Source organism: Coloeus monedula (assembly GCF_965178545.1).
Source record: "Coloeus monedula genome assembly, chromosome: 4".
In the NCBI taxonomy this organism is placed as follows: Eukaryota; Metazoa; Chordata; class Aves; order Passeriformes; family Corvidae; genus Coloeus; species Coloeus monedula.
Window position 1 is genome coordinate 22,825,710 of NC_138784.1, and position 24,281 is coordinate 22,849,990.

The 24,281-nt window shown below is 41.6% G+C and overlaps 2 protein-coding genes across 3 annotated transcripts in view; one reads left to right on the forward strand and one right to left on the reverse strand.

The window, feature by feature from the left end:
- SYN3 (synapsin III) overlaps positions 1 to 24,281 on the reverse strand; it is a gene marked incomplete at both ends in the record, with an annotated part of 164,925 nt that overhangs the window by 85,317 nt on the left and 55,327 nt on the right. The window lies entirely within an intron of this gene.
- The window catches only part of TIMP3 (TIMP metallopeptidase inhibitor 3), a 37,500-nt gene that overhangs the window by 1,032 nt on the left and 12,187 nt on the right, over positions 1 to 24,281 (forward strand). The window lies entirely within an intron of this gene.

Genomic DNA, 24,281 nt, shown 5'->3' on the forward strand with positions numbered 1-24,281 from the left:
CAAAAAATCTCTGGGGAGGAGGTAATAGAGACTCTGTTCACAAGTTTGTTGGCTTGCTTGTAGCCAAGGGTGGGTAACAAAATACGGTTGCTGCTTGGTAACTCTTCCGTGACAAAGTATATGAAACCAATTAGTGGTGTCCTTTGAGCTACTACTGGACACATGTCCATGTAATGGTAAATACAGGCTGTCACTTCAGCAGTGGTGAGTGGACGCACAAGTGAAGTCTCCTGTCTTCTCTGAAGGTTGTCTTAGTAGCACAGCATAAAAGGGGCTGGGGGCTTTGCACTGCTGGTACCCACATGGTGCTGACTCCGAGTAGAGTCTGCAAAGAAATCCTCCTGGCAACTGCTATGGAAGTCAAATAGAAAATAATTCTCACTGCAGCAGAACACCCATTGCTGTGAACGCTGCCAGCAGCCTTTTCAAGTTAGCCACGGTTAGTGGCAAAAGATCTACCTCTTGCCTTCAGTTCTTCTACAGAAACTGCAGTTGTGCCTGGTTATTCATGTGTAGTTTATATAGTGTATCTGCTCCTGAATGCCAAAAAACCCATTCCCTATTAAAAGTGGTAGGAAGGTTACAGTTTGCTTCAGTGATGAAACCCTGGAAAACATTTATAAAATAGTTTTATAATGGGAAATTCTTCCAGGAAACTAAAGTATTCAAACTTCTGTTGCCATTTTCATAGTTTGGATCAACAAGTGTACCACCTAAGTGGCAACTGCCAGGGAGATTGTCCTTTCTGTGGAAATGAGACTGGGAAACTGTTTTTCCACAGCAAAAGCTGATGGCAGCATGTGGCCTTCATTAGTTGCATTTAGGGAGAAGAACTGCTTTCTTATTCTGGTTAGGTCATGCTATAATAGATTAGGGTAATTTCAGTTCAATTCAACTTTTTAAGATGGTATTAAATACGTTTTTGTAATGAATATATGCTGACTGTATTTTTACTAGATGCAAAAGTGACTAGGAGTAAACGATGAAGTTTCATGTAACAGTGCTCCTGAACTTTAGGGCACAAAGTTTTTCTGTTTCCTACTCTGATTTCTGGTTGAGTTCAAAGTATTCTTCATCTTTCCTTTCTCTCTTCTGGGCTCTTCACTATATCTCAAGCCTTGGCTTTGCTCTGAGACAAAGTAGTTCAAAAAGTTGACATCTCTGGGGCTGTCATGCCTTCAGACATCACAGCAATGCAAAGGAGGAGAAGCTTGAGGGGAAAGAGAAAACCATTGCAGTAAATTACTTGAATGCAAGTTTGGTTAAGACTGCAGGTCTCTGATGGGTTGAAGCAAAAGTTAATCCTTACATTTGCTAGAACTATGTGGAAAATGTGATATTTCTGCAGGCTGATTTTAGTAAATGCTGTCATGTTCTTCATATGTGGAAAGGACAAAAAGCACACTAAAGCTTTCTGGCTTTGGAGGAGTTAATCATCTCCATGGAAACTGATGGCAGTGTACTAGTGCAGTGTTTAGACAGACTAAACTACATGCTGGGTTATAAAACACATTGTGGGGAAGAAAGGGACTTGGCAGCAAGTTTTTATCGCTCTTGAAACTTCTGACAAAATACCAGCTCTAAAGGGAGGAGTCAGTGCAGTAAGGGCTGGAGCAAAAGAGGCTTTAAAAACAGCTCCTAAAACAATATAAGAAATTAACTAGCTAGGTGGCAGCCTAGGAGAGGCTTTTCATCTTCAGAAGCAGTGGATTTTGAAGAAGGAGAAAACTTTTAGTTGAGGACTGTAATGCAAACTTCTACTGTTGGTGTTTCATGCTTAACCAGTGAAGTCCTACTCTCAAGTTCATTCTCTTCTCCTTTAATCTGATCTCACTGGACATTTAATTTTTCATTTTCCAGTGGCTCAGTTCTGATGCAGCCTCCCAACCCTGCAGTTATTAGAAGGTTTTAATCTTTACAGAAACAGATGGTCAAATAAACCCATTGGAAAGGGAAGGATTTCAATATGTGCATCCTTTGAAAGTGAAGGGTGTGGTCTTTGAAGGAATCTTGAACGTCATAAATAACAATATATACCTTTTTAATTTAAAAAAGGAGGGAGGGGAGAAAAGAGGTACTACTGCTAGACTGATCACAAGGGATCTTTTCACTCAGCCTGAGTGTTCCAGCTTGATGAATGGAGCAAAAGTGAAGAGGTGTGTCTTGTCTGGCCCTGTGGGGTCAGTCAATAATAAAATTGCTGTTTTAACTCTTGGCTTTCTTTCTTTAACGGGATCAGTAAGTGCCAGAAGAGGCAGTACCATAATTGGACAAACAGCAACTGCTATGGTTTGCCATCTGAACTTCGCTTCCTCCACTCCCGCCCTCTGCCTACGACCCCTTCCAGATGTGAATATTTTTCTTTTGTTTGAATTAAGAGACCTTTTGAAAGAACAGACACCAGGCATGCTTTGTTCTTTTGTGACAAAGCTGTGACATTTCCAGCTGGACATAGCTGACATGAAAGGGACTTGTTTGTCCGTTTTCTGCACGAACAGCAGGAACTTTTGAGCTTGGCTGCTGAATGTTGAATTCACAGGTTTGGAAAACACCTCCTGCTTGGCCCCCTCTGCCCCACATCTCCTTTCAACAAAAGAAAAAAAAAAAAAAAGACAAAAATATGTGAAATTGCAGACTGCAATTTGACAAACCAGTCTGCAAGTGATAAAGCACTTTGTTCACTCCACAGCTGTCTTACTTCTATCTTGTGCATATACTTTAGAGAACAGCTATGGCACTATTAGATGTCTCTTACCTAAGTTCAAAGAAGCTCAAAATAACATTTCTTTGTATGGGTTCTGTTGGGAGAAGAAATACCTGTATCAGGAAGGATGCCAGTGGGTAGTGCTCCTCTCTGTTCTAAATAACCTCACTCTCGGTAAGATGGAGTTGACGAGCTTTGGGGAGGTGAAGGTAAGTTCTTAAGGGTACCTTGGTGCTGATGAAGCCATTCTTTATTCCATCCTCCTATACCCAGAGCACTGAGCCCACAACACCTGCAGTGGTTCCCATCCTTTGAACTGAGAATGTGAGAGAAGAGCAAGGAAGAAGCAGTAAAGAAGGAGGAAACTCATGAATTTGTTTGGCTTGGAGTCTAAGATTTAGACAAATCTAATTGATAACCTGCTCTTTCACTGCTCTTCTTGAGTTGGTCATTCCACCTTCTCACTCATAAGCTAAAAGAGATGTGCAGAACACTTGATCATGCGTGAGATTTTGAACATGCTTTCCTTAGTTTGTTGTAGTGACATTGAATGTGCTGTCTTAGCCTTTAAGGTAGACAGGTAAGGTCTCCCAGACTGTTTTAAAAGTTTTATAATAAACCATCTCCAATTAATTATACCAATCTTTAGGGTTGAGATTAATTTAAAGCAATTTTTTTTTTGTTTCATGTTGTGGTAATGGTTGCAAAAGTATATCCACTTTGGAATCAGACTTTTGTTGAGGAAGTAATGATGTGATTTTATTTTTAGACTGGACTTCCCTTGGAGGCATTTTAGAAGCAGGAAATCTGAGAAGCATGCTGTAAAGCTTCAAAAAATAATAAAAAAAAGTACTTCAAATTTCATTTTATGTGGGAAGAAATTGAGGAGATTTGTTTAACTTTTACGGAATTCCAATGTCCCTGGTAAAAACTTTGTTGAAAGAGGGTGTTCCTTGTGACTGGTCATGTCTCCTGACTGAAGGATGGCCACTCGCAGCTGAATTGTCCTATTTAGTAGAAGTGGAAATAGAAGTTGCTTCTTTGTTGTTTTTTTTTTTTGTGTGGTTATTTGCAATTTTAGTCCTTATAAGAGTAGCGGGATCTGGAGTTTGTCACTTCTCCAAATGTATGTATTAAAAAATAAAAGTAGTGGAAACTACTGTTTGGAAGATGTAGTGCAGAATGTTTTATCTTTTTATTATTGCATATGCTTACTCCAGATTTCCTGCAGGAAGTATCTCCAGCAAGGCCTCTGAGCCAGCAGAGAACCAGATGTTCTAACCTTAAGCCTTGGAGCTCCTGCTTTATGTACATTTCTTCCCTTCTCATTTTCACTGTTTCCCATGTGCTCTTTAGAACTCTCCACCTGCCAATTGCTCCTCTGATGTTTCTGGACAGAAGTGGGGTGGTGGGAACATAGTTATGTCCAGCCATACGCAGTACTGGTGTTTTTCATCTGGGTTTGGGAAGGACCTGCCTTACTCATGTTGCTTTTTCAGGATGAGCAGATTTGATTGTTTGACCATAGGAGAAGTGGCACACGGTGACAAATTCATTCTCATCTTCATCAGTGGACTTCCCTCATTCCAAGACACTAATACAGTTAGTCCTGCACTTTCCGAGTTTCTTGGATATGGCAACTGAGTTGCGTCTGATGAAATGGATCTCTGTACTCAAGTGCAATCCCAGCCAGGGTGGGTGGGGCCAAGAATTTTTAGTAGGAGCACTCATTGAGTCACCTTGCCCTAAGTTGGATGTTAAAACCATTAAGATGGAAACTTAGTTTTATGATGTAACAATGCTGTCTAAGATCATACTTCTCTTTCCTCACAGCTCCAATACCATGTGGTGCTCTTATGTACCCCAACCAAGCATGCATCACAGAAGGAGCCCATTTGGTCTGGGCAGGAGGTCTTGGAATTAAAGGAAACTTCCACCAGATGCTGTCTGGGAGTTTGTAAGAATGGGTAAACCTGAAAGGACAGCTTGGTTTGAGTTAACAGGCAAGACCAGGCATGCTGTGTTTGCCAGCTCTGAACCAGACTGACTAACCTAAGGAACTTACTTTCCATCCTAACAATGTCAGCAGTGCGTGTATTTGAGTTTCCCTATAATTATGGCTTTTTTTTTTTTCATTTCAAGATGAAGAGGCTTTTGCTCTAATGTCCTGCTTATTGCTCTAGATTTTCAGGGTATGATTCTGTCTTTCATGATAATATAAATTGAAATTAAATTATACTGGTAAAATGATAGTAGTGTAGAAGATGAGAGGAAAATTGCGCTTTCAAGCACCAATTAGTTAAGTAAATGCAGAGTTCATTAAAGGCCTACAGTAGCTCATCTAAACCTCTGAAGAACATCCACATGTGACACTTGAAATTTTACTGGCAGAACTTTATTGGACTGTTACTACTCTTTAAGTTAACTGTACTTACATAGACTTCTCTGAGACAAGGCTGATCAGAGCAGCTGACTACATTTGAAACTATTGCAAGACTGTTTCAACTTTTCCTCAGCTTTGTGGCACTGAACACTTTGCAAATTGCTTTGGTAACCTTCTGTGTAGAAGTACTCAGAGCTCATGGGAGGGATGCACACTGCTGGGGCTTTATCACTTCGCTGCCCACCAGTGACATGACTACCAGTGCTATTTGCCCATAGTGGCCTAGGGCCTTATTTAAAACTAGGGCTAAACTGGGTCTGCTTTGGAATAGCTTGAGAAAAGAATGTTAACCAATGTGAACTTCAAGTTTGTCCTATTTGAAAGGATTAGGCTGGTGCTGGACCTGAGGTAAATGAGACCAAGGTGGGTTAAATGGATTTACACCCTCTTATACAAGATCTAAAATCTGCCCTAGTAATGAATATGGAGAGGAAGTACTGAACCTGCCTCATAAGCCTCATGCTCTGTGTAAGGCAGGTGCATTGCCACTTGTCTCACCAGTATTTCACCACCTTGTATCAGGGTTGGATTTGACTTGATCGTTTCAGGCTTCTAAGAGGAATGTTACAAACACTAGAGAGCTGAAAAGCTATTGTCAAAAACAAAGTTAACATTCTACTGTAATGTGAAGTAGTTCTCTGGAGTGACCAGACTGAAGATGTAGTGCTTTAACTGACAGTGTCTAATAACATAAAAATGCAAGTAATTTCACATAACCCTGATTACTTTATTTATCCAAAATTTCTGCCTGCTAGAAAAGATAGTGGGAATCTTCTGGAAGCAAGTCAGAAGTCTCTTGAGTTGTGTGGTGCTAAAATTAATGTTGACTATGAATAGTCCAAATTCCTGTTAGTGTTTATATAAGACCTTTCTAAAGGGCAATTTGAGCCCTTAGAAACAGTATACAGACAATAAAACTCAAGTTAAATAGCAGAGAGGTGCATGTACAAAAATTTATATCAATCCTTGTAAAAATCAGCTGCAGTTTGCCTGTGATGTAGAATCTCATTTTTACTTTAGGAAGAAAGGAGGTGGTTTGGGGTGTCCCTCCTTGGGCAGAAATGTGCCAAGAACCAGCAGAGAGCAGTGCTTGGGGAGTGGGGAGGCCATTGTCAACTTAGGGGTATGGTCTTGGGCTGTGGGGAACTAGAGGTCTGTGTCAGCAGGCTCAGCTTTGAAAACTTCTGTCATTATTACAGGTTGGGGAAGAGAATGGCCACAGCAATAGGCCCAGTGGAAACAGGAGAAGGTATTTAGGAGCTGCAGGAGTGGCAAAGGCCCTCCAGAGATTATCTCAGAGTATAATGAGGAGAGAAGGATTCCTGAAGAAAGTGGAGGTGCAGTGTGGGAGCTGCAGTGAAGAACTAGTACAGGCTGGTCAAGCTAGGAGGAGTCACTAGCTGTGACACATGGCAGGCCACCCCATCTGGAGCTATGGGAACTATGTGGGACATGCCTAAGGTGGAAATTATCCATCCAGGAGAGTGAGTATATACTTGGGCTTCAGGGAACACTTAAGTAGGAGAACCCACATAAAACGATCTGATGTTCTATTGACTGATCTCTAACAGCCTGTAACATGTTTATTTCTGACTGGCAGTCGAGGCTTAGGCTTTGAAAAAACCTGGCTGTGTGGAGTGGCCATGGACAGAGCACATACCCTTTAGTCTATCTGGACTCCAGCCAAGCTGTTGTCTTCCTCCATTCAGATGAATGCAAAGTTCCTTCAAATAGCCCTTCAAGAAATGCAGGTTGTATGGGTGTGTGTGCAGGGCTTGGTCTTTGATTTTGCCAGGTGAGTTATAAGGAAAATACTGCTTAGCTGGAAAATGATTCACACTGAGCAGCAGGAGAAGCAAATGAAATGAAGCCATATATAACATGCTGTCATATATAACATGCTGTCTAAAGGTACTTTTGAGATACCTGAAGTAGTAACCTCTCCGGGAGATCAAAGGAGGGTGTGCAAATTGTTCAACAAATTGTTACTGATCCCAGGCAACATACACACTAATAAAAATGCCTACAATCTTCCTTAGCTACCTGTCTGTTTCTAAAGTGTCAGAGCTCTGTAATCCTGCTGGTTCATCAGAGTTTAGAACCAGTTTACTGGGGAGGTAAAAAAAGGTACGTTAAAGGGCCCAAGGAAGAAAAAGAGACTTCATAGATTCTTCCTTTCTTAATTCCTCAGCTTTGACATAAAAAGGCCCAGCTTTCTGCTGGCCTGCATGATCACTGGCATGACTTTGGCAAAGCAGCTATAAATTGCACCAACTTTGCACAAAACTTGAGCAGGTAGCAATGGCTACACCAGGTGCAACAGCATGAAGGTAACACATTATTAGTTCTTGCTCCCCACTGATTCATTTAAAAAAAAAGTCACACAACAGTACATAGGAAACAGGAGTACTTCTGTTTCACAGGGCTATATTCAAAATCACCCAGGTTCCTGCTGGCCTAGAATGAAGGACTTGAATTTTAACTCCCTCATGCTGCATTGTAATTACAGTATGGAGACTTCAACATCTGTTTCCTTTTCTCCATGTTTCCCTCAGTATTGGGTGTTACTGCAGTGAAGTCAGCAGGGAGGCCTGCTGGCATTATGTTAGTCTGTTAATTTTCTATAGAGGGGCACTGGAGCATTTGTTCAGACAACAAGTTCAATCTCTCATGCTCAATGAATACACGAACAAGCAAAGATCTTGCTCCTCTGATGTTTAATCAGCCCTCTCAAATTTCATGGATCAGCCGTAAATAGGAAGCTCTCCCTCCAGCGAGTAGGTTTTGTTGTTGGTCTCCAAACAGTTAAAATGTAAGGGAAAAATGTTCTTGCTTGTACCAAGACCGGAAAACCACGGAATGGAAAACTTCCACAACTTTGAAAGACAGGAAATGGCTGGTGGTGGAAAGGGAGCAGGTACAGGAGGAGTGAGCCAGGGGACATCAGTGGAAAACCAACTATTCCCCAGACACTTCTCCTTCAGCTCTGTTCTTTTGGGGGATGGAGTTCCAGGCTGACCCCCGTGCTCCAAGCCCTTTATACCCTTTCCAATCACCCACCCCAGTTCCCTACTTCCTGCCTCCTCTGATGCTGCTATAAATATCCTGCCTGCCTTTCATAGGTCCAGAGAAATGCACATTGCAGATAAAAGGGATCTGAGGTGACAGTATGAAAGAGCTTTTAGACCAGCTCTTGTGAAGTGACTGACTGCTGGGTCCTCTGCTTTACTCTGTGAAGTGTGAGATTGCTGGGTCCCCTGCTTTAAATTTCTGGAAGAGTGAAACATCCTCCTTGTTTATCATGCTCACCTCTGGATTAGGATATATGGGTCTGTTTCTAAGGAAATTATTTCTTCCAATAGATAATGTGCTACATATGGTGCAGAGCTGACAGCTGAAAGAACTCTGGTATTTGGGAGAATGTAGGGTGGGGAAAAGATGGAACTAGTTGAGAGACCACACTGCATGCAAAAGTATAGCACTTGCAATACTGAATATCTTAAATGCTTTGGCGAGGTGGATCAGTCCAAGAGGAAATAAAAGAGCAAAGTGATCCCTGGGGCACTTAAATAGCCATCATGTACAATACTTCAATAGCCACAAAATACCCAGCCCTCCCTTAGCATCCTGCAGGGCAAAAATCACAAACCCAGAGAAGTGTGGGAAGACAAGAGCTGCAGTTCCTGTGCAAGAACTTCAGTATTGCAAAGGATTGTGCTGGGGTGAGGGCAGGATGAGTTCTTAAGCTCTTTGTTTTACTTTTTTAAATATGAAGAGCAGCACCTGTCCCTTTTTTATTTTTTCCTTTTTTTTTTTGTTCCCCAAGGGGTTGGGGATTAAGGATTTAGTTGGTTATTTCCTTAGAGGATCAAGATAAAGAAAAAGACTTCAATAAGTCTCTTTCCATCTTCTCTACAGACAGTATATTTTCAATAGAATTAAGCAGCTGTCCTGCTTTCCCCCACTGTGTAACAGTTTGCAGCTTTACAGAGAAGCACAGAAATAGAAGATTTTGTAATATCAGATAGAACTTCTAGGTGTACTTTAAGAGACCCTAAATTATCACAGGAAGGTTTTAAGGCATTCAGAGAGAAGCTCAGCTAGCTCAGGTGGCAAATAGCCAGTGATCCTTATCAGTATTTTGCCTTCAACACCTTTACTTTGGAACAAACACACTGCAACAGAACCTATGGTAGTGAGTCATTTGCATCATCCAGCGAGGCTGGAGTCCTGATACTGATAAAATATGCTTCCCAGAAGCCTAATATGGGATACTCTGACTTTCCCAAAGCTCCCTTCTCAGGCTATCATCTTAATTCCTCGTTATTAGAGATGGATTCAATCCATGGAGTTTTAAGTTCCTTCCAAAACTCTTTAGAGTCATACTTCAACTCTGGAGTCTATTTTTCTTTATCAGGATGAGTGTCTAATCTACCTCCCACATGCATTCTAAATTACAGCTATCTCTTGAGTTTGCCAGTGTGTTCTGGTTTCCTCTTTCTGTTTGAATGGGAGGCCAACAGGGTGGGAAGCAGGTCCTTGCCAGCCTTTATTCCAATGGCATGTTTAAATTGATTGAAGAAATGGTGTAGATTGAGAGAATCAGACCGCACCTGTCTGGTGTATTTGGCTGTATGGGAAACAAAGCTTTCACTAGTACCGGAAAGTTTTCAAGCCAATAGGTTCCTTCCTGTCAGTGCAAGATCTCGTGTTTGTTTCTGCATGCCCTTCTCTCACACCAATTTCCTCTAGTACTAATGGCTGTTGGAAGAGCTGGGTAAAGGAAAGCACCGGGTCTTTCTTTCCCTCCTGTCTCAGAAACTGCTTTCCTGTTTGTCCTTTATGCAGTATGGCAGCTTGGGCTATTGACGTAAACTTTGTCCTTTGTGCTGTTCAAAGCTCTTCTCTTCTGAATTTGACATTGCCTGCTCACATCCTGATTGCTGTTTTGACAGAAAGAAGGAGAGAGGACAGAACAGGATTCTGAGGTGGTAGTTGTCTTGGCACACCCTGGGGTTCACATTTTTGTGCAGCTTCTGTGTTCATCAAACCCTCATAAGGTCAAGCACATGGCTGGGTTCCTTCCAGCACCTACTCCTTAATATATATGTGGACCAACAAGGAAAGATTGACAAAAGTTGTTATTGAAATACTGTGGTGGTACTTTGAGGAAGCATCACTAGGTTGCACTGTTAAAATATGGCAAAGGCAGTTTTGGTTCAAAAAGATATCCGGGTCTTGAATGGGAGGGAAAGAATTCAGAGGCATTTTCTAAGATGAACTGCTTAGCCCACTTGGTTCCCTTGCAGTACTCATCTTAACTTGGGCAATTAGAACCAAAATGCTGATGAATGTAATTTCCCCACTGAATTTTGGACTGTACCTCTTTATTCTACTTCTTTTCCTCATGTGAACATCTCTGCTAGAGTTGCTGCAATGTGCTGTGTTGTGTTGTCATAAACATACTGAAATTCAGTAATGTGGACAATCATTGTACACTGGGATCAACAGGTGTTAAATAAAATAAAATAAAATAAATCTTGTTTCTGTATTCCCAGGGTAATTCCCTTGCCAAAGACCAGGCACTGAATGGAACTATACACTCATGAGCTAGCTGCATGTTTGCCTGCCAATGTAATAGCAAGAGCAAGCAGGATCTGTAATGCTTTCACCCAGAAAAACAAAACTACATTTTGGTGAGATTTCCCTATAATGATGGTGGTTTCAGATCCATTTTGGTTTTGGAATATATACGTAGCAAAGCTAAAGCCAACAGAACTAGACAATGCCAGTCTGCTTTCTGCAGAAGCACTAATGTTTCAGCTATTCAAGATTATATTTCTTCTCTGCCCTGTTTGGAAGGTGGCAGGGGAATCCTTAATTGTCTTGTTGTGTTTTCCTTAAAATCCCTTAACAGAAAATGTTACTGCAATCTGAGGCAATGAGAATGTAATCTGTGGCTGTTTTGCATAGTTGGATAATTTGTTGTTTTTGTTTTTAAGCCAACTTGTGACTCTCTGAGGCTAACACTGTTCCAAATCTTATTAATAGCAGTCCTTGACATTTTAGAGGTTTTATCTTTTCATTATTATTTATACATGCTCATTTCTGAGTTTGCTAATGTGCACTTGCACTTCCCCAGCTTCCTTGCTTGTGGAAGGAAGCTGTGGAAGGAAACAGTGTGCACCAACAGCATGGTTTTGTTAACTGGGGTTCTGCTTATCCCACAGAGTATTAGAAGTGAACATGAAACTATACATTGGTAAGCCACACCTGATTTTTCTCAGGGGAAAAAAGCTGTGTAACTATTCTTAGCTGGTATATTGCGTGTGAAATTAAGCAGTTCCAAGGGGATGAACAACTGCTATTTAGGGGGAGTACCTTTATGTTTCTGCCTTCTCCTCAGAGCTACAACAGTTCAGTGTTCTTGACTCAAAGTGTATCCTGGGGTAGGGGACAATCAGAGCCGGAGCAAGGCTGCCAAAGCCCAGGCTTAGACGTGTGCCTCGTGTGCATGTGTGTACATCTTGCGGTTCGGTGATGACCCTGGTGACTTCTTGAACTTTTAATGACAATGCAGCTGTCTGTTCATGGTGCTAATTAACCCAAAATCTGATTCCTCCCTCCCCCTCGTTATCCATCGCGTGAATGAGATGTGAAAACAAGAAGACGACTTTTCCCGTGCCCTTAGGGCTGTCTGAGCCTGGCAGCAGTGACCCTTTCTGAGTCGAACAGAAAGAGCTGCTGCGCAATGGCCCATACTCCTTTTTAATGGGTTGTTAAGATTCCACCTTCTCCCCCTCCCTCCAGTCCTGTAACAGTTCGGAGCGATATGGCACTTAGGGGAAAACAGCTGCAGGAATAACTTTTCTTTTGGAAAGCCAAAGACAGCTGTTCAGTTTGTAAGTCAAGGGATTCCTCCACTAATTATTTAGGGCCTGATCCCACTCCAGTGAAAATCAGTAGGAAGATTCCAGCTGGGTTCGGCAGGCAGTTGAAGGAAGCAGCTTCAGGAAGCAGCCTGTAATCAAACAATACCGCTTCAAAATGTTGGAAACAGCCAGAAAGGAAAAAGAGAGTAGGAAGGCATTTGTCACAGAGTTGACTTTCTGACTTGCCTGCAGGCTCAAAGTACGAGCACTCAGCAGGCCAATGTTTTACTTGAGGAACAGGTTAAATTAGTGTCTGTGGTATCCTAAGTTGCTTTTAAAAAATAGCTCTTGTGGGTCTATGTTCATTTACAGTCTGCAGTGTTGACAGACTTTTATTGGCACAGTGAATTAAAAGACTGATCTTGAATGCTGATTTTAGTTTGGATACTCTGAGATCATAGGGGATAATGGCTTACATTTTGAAATTATGCAAGTTCTCAGCACCTGCAGCTCTCATTGGTATGCATTTACTTGCCATGTCTGAAAAATGAGGAGAAAAATGGAATTAGTCTTGCTTCTGTTATTAGAGATTGTTGTTGTCACCTGATTTATACAATGAAAGAGAATGCTAGAAACTTGGTGAGGAGTTTTTTGAAACAGAATTTCTGTTTCATGAAGAATTTTGAAATGGCGGAAATTTATTCCATCTGAAATGTGAGGGAAAATGATAGTATTGGAGTTTTCAGCATGGCATTTTCTGGGAAAAGTGATTCAGATGCATCTGAATCTAGTGTTTTGAAGGATTAATTCAAAATGTCCAATTTGAATGAAGGTGTCCTTTCACATCAACATTAAGACTTCAAGTGCTACTGAAGAGAATTGCTTTGAAGGATCAAAATAGGTTGAATTTTTTCTGAGAAAAAAAAATGAGGAAACAATTTTACTGAAGTCAATATTTTCCTTAGAAATTTGTGACTTAAATAAAGCCACGATCCCTATCAGGAAAAAGCCTTTCCAAAAACATGCCTGATGGCTTAACAGTAACAGCCTCCCCTTCTGGAAGTGCTGATTTTGATCAGGTTACACACTACCTCTCAAGCTGGCAGAGATTCCAGTTCATTAGTCCTTCGAGGTTTATAGTTAGCTTTTTCTGATGCTGAGAATTCTCTTTAAAACACGAATCTAGCTTTTCCTGAATGCTGAGAATTCCCTTTACAAGACAAATCTAGATTTCCTTAGTTTGCTCCAGTCCTTGTCAGTGGACTATTCTCCTTGCGTTTGCTGCATTAATGAACAAACAAGTTTGTTTTGTGATTGTGTCACTGCCAGTGGACTGAGACGAGGTATTTCCCCTTGTATTTCTGTTAGTTCCCTCCCTGTCAATGTTTAAACAAGCTTACACCTGTGTGCCAGGTGCGAGCTTAACTCCAGCCCTGAAAAGCTGGCTCTTGAGAGGGTGGTTCATTACCTTGCCAAAATAGTCCTGTTACAGCAGTGTCTGAGGAGACCTAGACAGGCAGGAAGCAGTCAGGCTCAGTGGATACCCTGGAAATGATTACCCTTCTCTGTAAACATTCAGCACTGCAGTATCCAGAGAACTTCTGCCTCCCAAACAGTTAATGGGCCTTAGAGCATTCAAAAAATAGCCATCACTGCGCCAGGGCAGCTGTGAGATGATTATCCAACCATATCTTGTGACCTTTAGGTTTTTTCTAAAAAGTTACAAGGACACCTAAGAAGTGATATGGGAATGCAAGCTTGCCTCCCTCGAATTGGAAATTTATGGAAGTTTTCAGTAAGAATTCTTCCAGAAGCTCTCAAACTCCAGTAGCACAGATGAGATAAGAGATTGGTATGTTCACTTTAAGTGAATCTCCATCAGATGCATAGGATCAGACTTGAGCATTTCCATTTAAAACATTTAAAAAGTTGTAAGCACTTCTTACCGATACTGTCTAAGAATAAACAACATGGGTTATTCTTTAATTTGTATAAATAATTTGTTGTGCAAAAAAGAGAGTCAACAATTGGTGGTAGACAGGCACTCTTAATCATTCAGTGTAGTCTCTGTGCTTACAGAAGTCTGGCTAAGAGTCATAACTCATTAATAGGTCATTGACAGCACCAAGGATGCATATAAACATCCAGGTAATGATACACTCCCTCTAGAAATCCATTTTGATTATGGTCTAGTGGGTTGTTCATGGACATGAAATTTTGATGAAAGTATGTATGAAGGCAGTGTGGGTAGTGGAAGACTGAGATGGTTATACTGTTTCTCTCTCCACTGCAATTTCTATGGAATACCTTAGGCTAGTCTGTCAGTAGGACAGTCAGGGAGTTTGAGCAAACTGCTTGAAGAAGAAAGGGGACTGGCCATCGGCTCTCTACCTTTTCTGCAGTCAGTGCTGTGTCACTGCACCGGGAAAATCCTTCGGGGCCAGAGGATGTACAGTGTGCAGTATTTGTGTTACTCATGTAAAGAGTTGTTGCTTGTAGATGTTTTCAGAATTCCAGGCCTTCTCATTACCTCTTTCATGAGATGTTTCATATCACTTTTTTTTTTTTTTTTTTTTCTTAAACCTGATTTACACAACAAATCAACACTGAGTTCTTCAGACCTTCTAAGGTCAAATATGAGGGATGATGCTTTGGAATGCAGTTATGACAGGGCACTACATGGACTTCTGGAAAGTTCTGGATAGGTGGGCAGATTGGCCAAATTGCCTGACCTTGACCTGTAGGCTGCTGGGAACTGTGGTATGTGAAGCTCATTCAGGACTCAGGGAGGTTTTCTACCTTTTTAATGAACAGTGAATCAGGATCTGAGTGCTACACCTAAGGGTTTACGTGGTGCTCAGACTCCAGGGTAAAATTCTTCATGTATCTAAGATCAGCTGCATTATAGTAATTACTGTGATTACATAACAGAAATTAATAAAATGGGCAATTAGTAAATTCCTTAAGCATTATGATGTGACCAGAACTGTATCATGGACATGTCCACTGTATGTGAACAGTCTGCAGATGCTGGCAACTTCAGAACAATTGATGACATCTTGAGAATGGTGGGCAAAGATACTCTTTTCACTGGGGAAATTGTTTGAAGGCAGGTTTAGTTCCAGGGTCTGGCAGACCAAATATTAGATGCTGTCAGGCCTAGTGCAAATAGGAGCAGCAGAGCAGCACATGTAGGCCTGACCTGGTTAAATATGTATACCTCTGTGGTGTGGACAGCTGCTTAGCCTGTCAGTTTAGTGCAAGTTTTGTAATGCAGGAAGGAATTTGCAGGCCCACCCAGTACCCTTGAAATCTATACATGTTCCCAAACAGTTCTTCCTCTCTAGCTCCTACGTGCAAAATTGAGCATAAACCATGTGATCAGTGGAGTGCAGCCTCCTCGCAGAACGCTGGCACCCATCCCAGATGGGCAAGGTGCTGAAGCAAGGAGAGTCCTCTGAAGTAACCTGATGAAGCAGGGAGTGTCCAGGCCTGTGGCTTTTGATAATCCCTCTTTTGAAAGGCTTACATGAGCTGTCAGAGATGCCCTATTTCTAATGCATAGATGAGAGCAGCCTCCAGATGTTCTCTTTAGCAGGACTGTCTTTCCTCCTCCTCTGCCTCCTGTTGAACTGTGTGGGTCTGGTGCCCAGTGGGTTTGTGGATTGCACAGCGGGTTATGAAAGACTAATAAATTGGCAGATTTGGTTCAAAAGTTTTTCTATTGCATCCTTGAAATATACACTGATGAATTTATGATGCTTGTTAACTCTGGTTATACCCCAGGGGAAGTCTAGCACTAAGGAAAAAAGACATGCCAGTTCTATGTGTCTTGTTTTTCCAGAAGTCTCATTATTACTTGAAATGCAAAGTAACATCTACCAGGTTCAAGCCCTGGGCATTCACTGGTCAAGTGCTGGATCAGAGCATCTGCCCTCACCTCCTCTTTTGATGTATGTGAGCCATCTCATGGCTGCTTAGTGTAGACAGTGGGTTTGTTCTGAAACCTGGTATCAGCTTGCAACACAACAGCCTACAGAAGAAATGACCATAGCCCAGTAAAGCAACTTATCTACAGATTTGCAGAATGGGGACTTCCCTTTCTCAGCAGAACTGAAACTTCCTGAGTAATTAATAGTAAGTAAAAAAACTAGAAGAAAATTCAAAAGGGTGTGTCTACACTGCCTCTTCAACCTGAAATCTCATTGTGTACCCATTTTGTTGTTCACTGGAAAGCAATGTCATTTGAGGACTGTATATTACCCTTGTTTAGTCTCAATAGTACTTTGCTTTTAAAGGAGTACCCGTGGCCTCAAGAGAGAAAAAGTCTGCTCCATGTGAATCAGAATGGGACTTCTGTGATTGTAGTAGGTTCTTAAAAATATCACTGGATCCATTTTAATCACTTTAGCACTCATTCTTGCAGTTTATCATCATGATCTGTGGAAATGGAAGATCAGCCTCACTTACAACTGCATCACTAAATCACAGGCAAAGGACATGTTTTCTCCTTGCAGAGGCTGCTCCCCTAACTGTACTCTTTAGGCAATTCATCTCTCATCATATGCTCCAATTTGCTTTCCATGTTACTGCTCACTTGATGGGTTGGGAAACGATCAATGCCAGATGCACATTCCTTTCAGGCAGTAAATGCTCCTGCAGCAGTAAGTTATGTGCACCAGCTTCTTGTTTCATTAAAATCGCATATGGTTTCCATTTGCCCCTAATTGGTCTCACATCAGCTCAGCCATATTCTCTGAGTGGAAAGCTTAGACCTGTGGCTCCTTTGAACAATTCCAAAGAACTGTGGGAAACCAAAGCCTTGTCTCAGCCTGACTTTCCCTGGTCCTCTATGTACTGTGTCAAGAAGTACTTGATCTGGAAGAGAGGGCTGAACTAAATCTTGCTCTGTTGCACCAATCTTACGTAGACAAAAGAAAACGGAAAAGGTGTTTTGAGCTGAGTATTGCTTTGAGTCATATGCTTGTTATTTTTATTCACTGTTGTAAGCTGGCTTTGGAAGTGCTTTTGTGTGTTGGTTTTGACAACTATCTTTCCAACACTGCTAACCTTGGCTGAAAGCATTTCTGCCTTTGGCAGTTGTCAGAGACACAGAACGAGGCAAAATGCGCTCTGCTGAAAATACTCCTTGGAGAGAGATGTGAGATGCCTTTGCTGTGCTCTGTACATGAGGCACTCCCTTCCCCTCCCTCCACTTCTATAATTTTTCCTTCCTTTTCTCTGATTCTTGCCTACTGCTTTTTGCCTTTAGCCTGAATTCAGTTTCCAGTGACTAATTAAAAGATATAGGAGGAAAGTTAAAAAGAAAAAAAAGCCCTCCAAAAGGGAGAGAGAGAAATGTCTAGTTGGCAGGAATGACACTGTTTTCTCTTTTTATTTTACCAGAGGGTTCTCAATGCTGTAGCCATGCTCATTATGTAGTTTGCAGTGTCTCTGCTTAGATCTATAGCAAACCTAGAATGTTTCATTGATGCAAGCTGTGAGACTAACCCAGCAATGCATGTAACTCCAGGAACTCAGCCCTGTGCCTGATCTAGCTAATCTCTTATGTCTACCTGGCTTCACTGAGTTTAGTAGGTGTAATAGCTGATAACAACAGGCAGTGGGTTTTTTTCTTCTTTTCTTCCTTTAGCTTTGTGTTTTTCATGAGGTATTTCCTGAAGCTAGTTTTTACACGTACTAACATCTACATATGGATCCGAGAGATTCTACTGGGATATTCTAAATGGATATAAATGCATTTTAGATCCATCCATTCTTCCTTCTCCATTCAGTCTTCCCTCTATGTCCCCAGCAGTGTGTATGATGGGGAAGTAAGGAAGCTAACATCGGGAGTTAAATGCAGGGGCAGTGCTGGGCAGTTGAAGAGTCGTTAACCAAGTTGCATATAGGAGGAACCTGAAAGAAATGTCCAGGAGAGAATTTGCAGGTTTTTGTCTAACAGAGATCTCTTGTTTCTCTCTGATTCTAATGTATTTCAAAGGGTACTTTAACTTCCGTAGGGTGAGGTGCACCATATCAGGAGAGAGAAAAATGCTTGATACTACTGCCATCAGAAAGGTTGTATCCAGTTAATAAGCTACAGGTGAAATGACAAGCACTAACCAAGTTATGCTTGCTTGTTTTATGCAACCTTGTTTCTTTAATTTATGGTCTTGTTGGGAGGATTAACTTTCTCCCAAGTAAAGCCCTTCTAGAGCAGTTTATACTTTGCGAGGTGATGAAAGGTGTGACACAATCAAAGCCTTGTATGAAAAATTTGTATCACTCCTTATTTTGCAGTGTTAGAAATCAAGCAGCAGAGCATGTTGTGCCGACTGTCAGTGGCAAGGAAATCTGCAGGGATGGGAAATGTGGTTCATATTTAGCAAGTGTAATTGTGATCAGTTGTTTTATACAGAGCTTAGGCCTGGGCAAACCCATTTAATTGCCTTCCACTTTTTTTTGGGTGGCCTTCAAAAATGCTTGCCATGCCACAGACAGGGAAAGTTTTTTTGGATCTGTACAACAAAGGCCAACAGTAAATGTCATAATTCTGGTTAGAACATGGGAAAGAAAGTTATCTGTGTCTCGCTTTCCTGTTTTTACTTAGACTTTTATTGTTAGCTACCAACACACTTGCTGATGTACACACAAGTCCTTCACAATGTGATATTTATGTGGAAACTGACTGGCAGAGGTGAATGGTGTTGAGAAGGTGCTCTTTCTCAGTTAGTATTCCTGGGGGCACTTTGAAAAGGCAAGAAGTCAAGATTTGGACTGCCAGTAATGGGAACTAGTTTGTTGGTCAGGGTATAAAAGGAAGGCATCCAGCAGTGAACCTCTTACTTCGCTACCTTTTTTTTGCTTCCTTGATGAAGTTCTTTGGTGATCCCGTGTACCAGCACAGCTGGATTTGACTTCTTCAAAGACAAAGCAAAAGAGGTTTGTTTTGCCTTTTTTGGCTTTGGTTGAAGGTCATGATGGAATGAGGCAAAAGAAAGCTCCTCTATGGTGTTTTTCAGCCTTCTTGTGCTTTGCAAGAAGCCTTCAAATTCAACACTGATTTGTAAAAGAATTCTATTTTGGCTATGGAGGAGGTGACTTTCAGTACTAACAGATCATCTAACAGACTGGAGGCTTCTGGTTTTTTCCCTCTTCATAAATCCCCTGCTGTAATCTGTATTTCCCTCTCCAATCTGCTTTGCTGTGGAAGTGGAGGAATGGGTGAAAGGCTTCTATCTCTTCCCCCTACTAAAGCAGGCACCAGCTACTTGCTGCTCATAGAAGCCTGCAGCTGCCAGACAGTTTAATAGAGCCTCCCAAGAGGTTGCATACAGTTGAGCCATACTTCCAGTTCAAAGGACACAATCCACCTTTAGTTATGGTCCTCTGGTTTTAGGGCAGCCAAGAGTGTCGGTAGTAATTGCTAACAGATCAGCCAGGGGAGTGGGAAAAGGAATGCATCTTGTGAGAGCGAGTGAGCAAGCAAGGGAGACAGCAATTCCATCTTAGCAGCACCAGTACTAGAAAATCTGTGTGTAAAAGCATCCTGCCTTGACCACATTAGGAGACACCCCCATAATCGGCATTAATATTTCAGTAGTGTGCTAGGTATACTCAGGAGTCTAAACCATACCAGCTGCCTTAGCCCTGCGTGGTGTGAGCCCTCCAGCATGTACCAGCACAGAAGGGAGTTCCTGTGAGGCAGATCAAATGAGAGAGCTGCTAGTAAGGCTGGTAAAAAGGTCTCAGTAAATTGCTCTTGGAAGTGAGCCCTTGTATAGTCTTTGGATGAATAAAATGGCCACCATCCTCCTTGGCATGTCACGTGTCTGGTGTTAAAGCAGCGTTTTTAAATGTTGGTGTAGCCAGTGGCCTCAGGGCAGAAGGAGCTTTTCTTCAGCCTCCCAGTCACGTTGCTGCTCCCTATATATTTTATTTAGCCACTGTTTGAATGTCAGAGAATGGCCCGGGAGAATAACTTGTCCCGTGTGTCTCCATTAGTAAACAACATGAGTCCTCCACATCCTTCACTCACTTAAAAGCAGTGAGCATGCATCTCAGCCAAAGCTCTCACTTGAAAATACTCATATTGCACACCAGTAAAATAAATCCTTGAAACAATAATAAGAAGTGTAGCAGTTGTTACCCTCCTGAGCTGTTCATGGTAGTTGGTCATGAGGGAAAATGGGTTTGGAGCAAATCCTGGTCTCTGAAGGGTGTGCCTCCATTTAAAATGCTGTTTATGGATGACAACCAGCCCACTTGCATGAAAGCATCTGGTTCTCATGGTGCAGTTGAGCAAGCAGCTGGGATTGGTGGTGTTAGCCTGGGTCTGTACCGCTGCCCTCTCATCAGGAGAAGGTAAGATTTGGGACAGGGTCACCATCTAGTGGCTGGCCCCTATAAAGGACACGGGCTGGATTGAACCAGGACATTTGATGCCTTTGCTTTTCAGCTGGGAGAAAGAGCTACCATACATGTAGTAGTTACTGTGTGCCTGGATGAAATTGGTTGGTAGCTACAAGTCTTTTCACCGTGTTGTTTCCTCAGCTTGCCAAGTGCATGTCTTCATCTCTCATTCCCTGTTTTTCTGCTCCTTGACTCGTGAAGAGAATGCCTTCTTGCATCTCAGATGTAAAGTCAGTGTCCTCTTATGCTTCAGGTCTTGCCTTTAGGCCTATTCTCCCTATGAATCCTTGAGAAAATGGCTACAGAGTAAGTGATAAGTTAAAGAGTACTTCAGTTAGACATGTATGCATATGGGCAAATAAAATGTCATAAATGTCCTTTTTCTCCTATGCCCATTCTGATTTGTTTGCCTTTATAGGACTTCATCTAGTGACATTTGGAAAATATGTAGGCAATTTTTGCCGTATTTATGTGTATACATGCACCTGCAGACAGTTTGTACCACCCCAGGAATGCCAGGGAAACACAAATCAGTAGCTGCTGTCACTATACTAGTCCTGGCAAATCTCTGTTTTCCTAACTACTGTGCTAGTTTACATTTAAAAAAAAACCAAACAAAAACCACAAAAAGACAGGGAAAAGAGATAAATACATTAATAATTTGTGATACATTCTTAGATGAATTTCTTCAATCCTCAAACACAGCAGGTTATTATTTTCATTTTTTTTAAGAGTATCAACTAAATGCCTAGTTTCCTTCCTTTCATGAGGGGATGTTTTCTCCCTCAATTTTTTAATCATGTCAAATGTTGAGAAGCAGTACATATGTTTTCTCCTCTTTGTATCATGGCATGACTGCCATGCTTATCAAGATTTATATCCTTGTCTAATTTAGCTTTTCATAAATAATTACAAATCACTCATGAGACCTTGCCAACTGCTCTAGTCCCACAAAGTGACCCGACCTGAAACCCCAAAGTACTGAGAAACATTCATCTTGGAGTATTTTCATAGGCAGTGCTTCAAAGGAATTGCGGTTTAAAAATATGCAGCTATTTTGGTGACCACTTGTGTGGGATAAAGTTTCCCATCAGTAATAGCAGGACTGTAATAGAGTTTCAAGGAGAAGGGAGGAGCTCAGGAGAGCAGTCACAGCACCTTTTGCCTCATTCTGTTCAAGAAGTAGGAGTCTGCAGCAGTAAACAGTCAGCTTCATTAACTTAACATGGAATTTGCAACAGAAATGCTGTAAATTTCAGATAATTTGCAGAGGCCAAAAAGTTCTTCTGACAAGTATGCATGGCCCCTGCTCAGTCAGGAGCAAGGGTCTTTATTTTCTGGCCAGGTGTGAAGAGTGGCCATATAACTGGGGAATGGTGCTTTGAAGGAGCAAAGAGAGGGACTGGGAAACACGTGGCTGCAGATGTGCAGCTCAGAGCTCTGCGCTGAGCAAGGTGTGCAAGTGGCTCTTGTGTGTGGAGCCTTAGGGGGTTGAAGCTGCACATGCAACAGCAACCTCTGAGCAGTCCTGCCCATCCAGCTTTTCTCTCCAGTGTCTCAGAGGCATCTAATACTCAGGGATGGGATTACAGGTGATAGACTTACCTTGGAATATCCCCTGCTTCTTGGCTAACAGCTTGATTTTTCCTTTAATATGGGAAAAAATTTGCAGGGTGGGTTCTTTGTTCACTTCTGGCTCTTGAAAACAACTTAGCTAGAAAAGTTACCATTGGGGTGATAAAGGCAACTTCTCTGAAAAACAGAGGGCTTGACCCACTTACAAAAGGTTTGAAGTGACAGCCCACACTAAGGTTTGTCCTGGCTTTTCTAAGTGAATTTGCTAGGATAGCTGTTCTTTTCCAACTTTACTGGGGAACAATAATAGGAAACTACAGACCCTTCTAATTGTTTGCAAGGGTATCATTAGTTGAATTGGAATGCTCTCACGTGCTAGTGGAGATATGCATTTTGAATATTTAGTGAAGCTGTTGTAAATCAAAGCTTCTGTTTGAAATGGCTGTGGTACCCTAACTAGAAGTCAAAGGGGTGACAAGCTAGCAGGGCAATACATGAAAAAAAATTTATTTAGGTATTTTGTCAGCAACTGAGAATGTGCTTGTCATCTTAGATGCTAACTGTGTTCTGGTTTGGAAACATTACCATTTTGTAATACTGCCTTTTAGTGTATTTCTTATCATTGTCAATAAGATAAAAGATTTCTTTGTTGGTTTTAGATGTGTTGGGCAAGCACCAGTTTTTTCAGTTTCAGTGTATCAGCAGATGAAGATAAGACTTTTGACACTCCAGTGTTAGTGAGCTGTCCTGGAATTCACAAAGTCTTAAGAAATTGTGCTCTTTCTCACTGACTCGTGGTACAGTCTGGTTTCTGTAGCTTTGTTGGTGGTTGTGGTGGTTGGGGTCAGCAGGTGGAGGAAGCTAGTTCTTTAAAGATATTTGCAGTCCTCAAGCGCACAGTTCAATATAGCTACTAAATATTGAAGATAAGAGTAAATTGAAGTTAGAACAACTTGTTAAACAGAAGAATCAATAAAACTGCTTTTACTGCCATTGGGAAATAGAAGTTTAAAAAAAATTTAAGTTTTACACTCAATGAATGAAAGTTTTGTTGGTTCTTTGAATCAAAGCCAGAACTGTCTTACCTAGTTTAAAATTTCTTTGACACGTCTGGCTGAAGCACAGGATATAAATCAGAGCAGAGTGGATTTGTCTTCATTTCACATCACCCCCGTGGAACAAGGTTCAGGAACTGGTGTGTAAAACCAGACCTATCTGTTCCTTTAAATCTGTTCTTCTGATTATTCAGAAAGCTAGGACAAGCTTGTTGCCTCCCTCGTTGGATCTAGGTAGTAAAAAAAACTTTGGCCTTCTCTTTTTCCCATTTCTTCCGGTGGGTTTCTACAGATGTTTGAAACCTAAATAAGCTATGACGCAACAAGAGGCTTGTTTAATGTCCTATACGTCAGCAAAACGTATGCCTGAACTTTGTTGCTGCTGTTAGATAGTGCTGTAATGCAAATAACTCATTCTGTTTTCCTGCTTCCACTTCTTTGTCTCCCTTCTATGCCTCCCTGCTTTTTGTTGGTTTTCTGTGATGGATTAAAATGGGTAATGCCTGCCCTGTCCCTAAGCTTTGCTCCTCTACTGAGATGAGCAGGTGGTTGTAGAACTTTTTCAAAGAGGATTGATAGAACAGTTTTTTTAATTTTCTTTTTTGTGTATGTGGAATGCCCCAAAAATAGATGAGCAAGAGAACCCTTCATTAAGCACTGACTGTAAACTGCCCACTAGATTAAAAAAAATCCTTATCTATGGGACCTCAAAATCCTTACATATGATGGCTTGGGCTCAGTTGACATTGCTATGGTGCATCTGTGGTACCGTGGAGGTGCCTATGGCACAGACCACACACTGATGAGGGAATGCAGTGCAGTGGACACAAGATCTGATGGGTCAGCTTATTTTGTCTTCCAGGTGACTTCTGGCTGGCCTGGCAGCTTTCACTGGGCACTTGATGGTTGCTGAATAATCTGATTTTGCACAGCAGCTGTTTGTTCAAGGGACCATTTGTTAGTTTTGTGGTACCTCAAAGGTGGCAGTTGTAGTGAAATCCCCAGATATGGGATATTCCAGTGCACTGTACTGTGTTGTTGTGTTTATTGGGAAAGAAAAGTTTTACTGGGCCCACAAAGAACAATTTAAAAGTAGTATCCTATTGAACATCATCCTGTTTGTTGGGAGTTAAGGCATTACAAACTTCATCCCACTGGCTTGGTGCAAAGATTTTAATCTGTCTTAGTCCCAGCTACAGTCTGCTCTGCAGATTTCA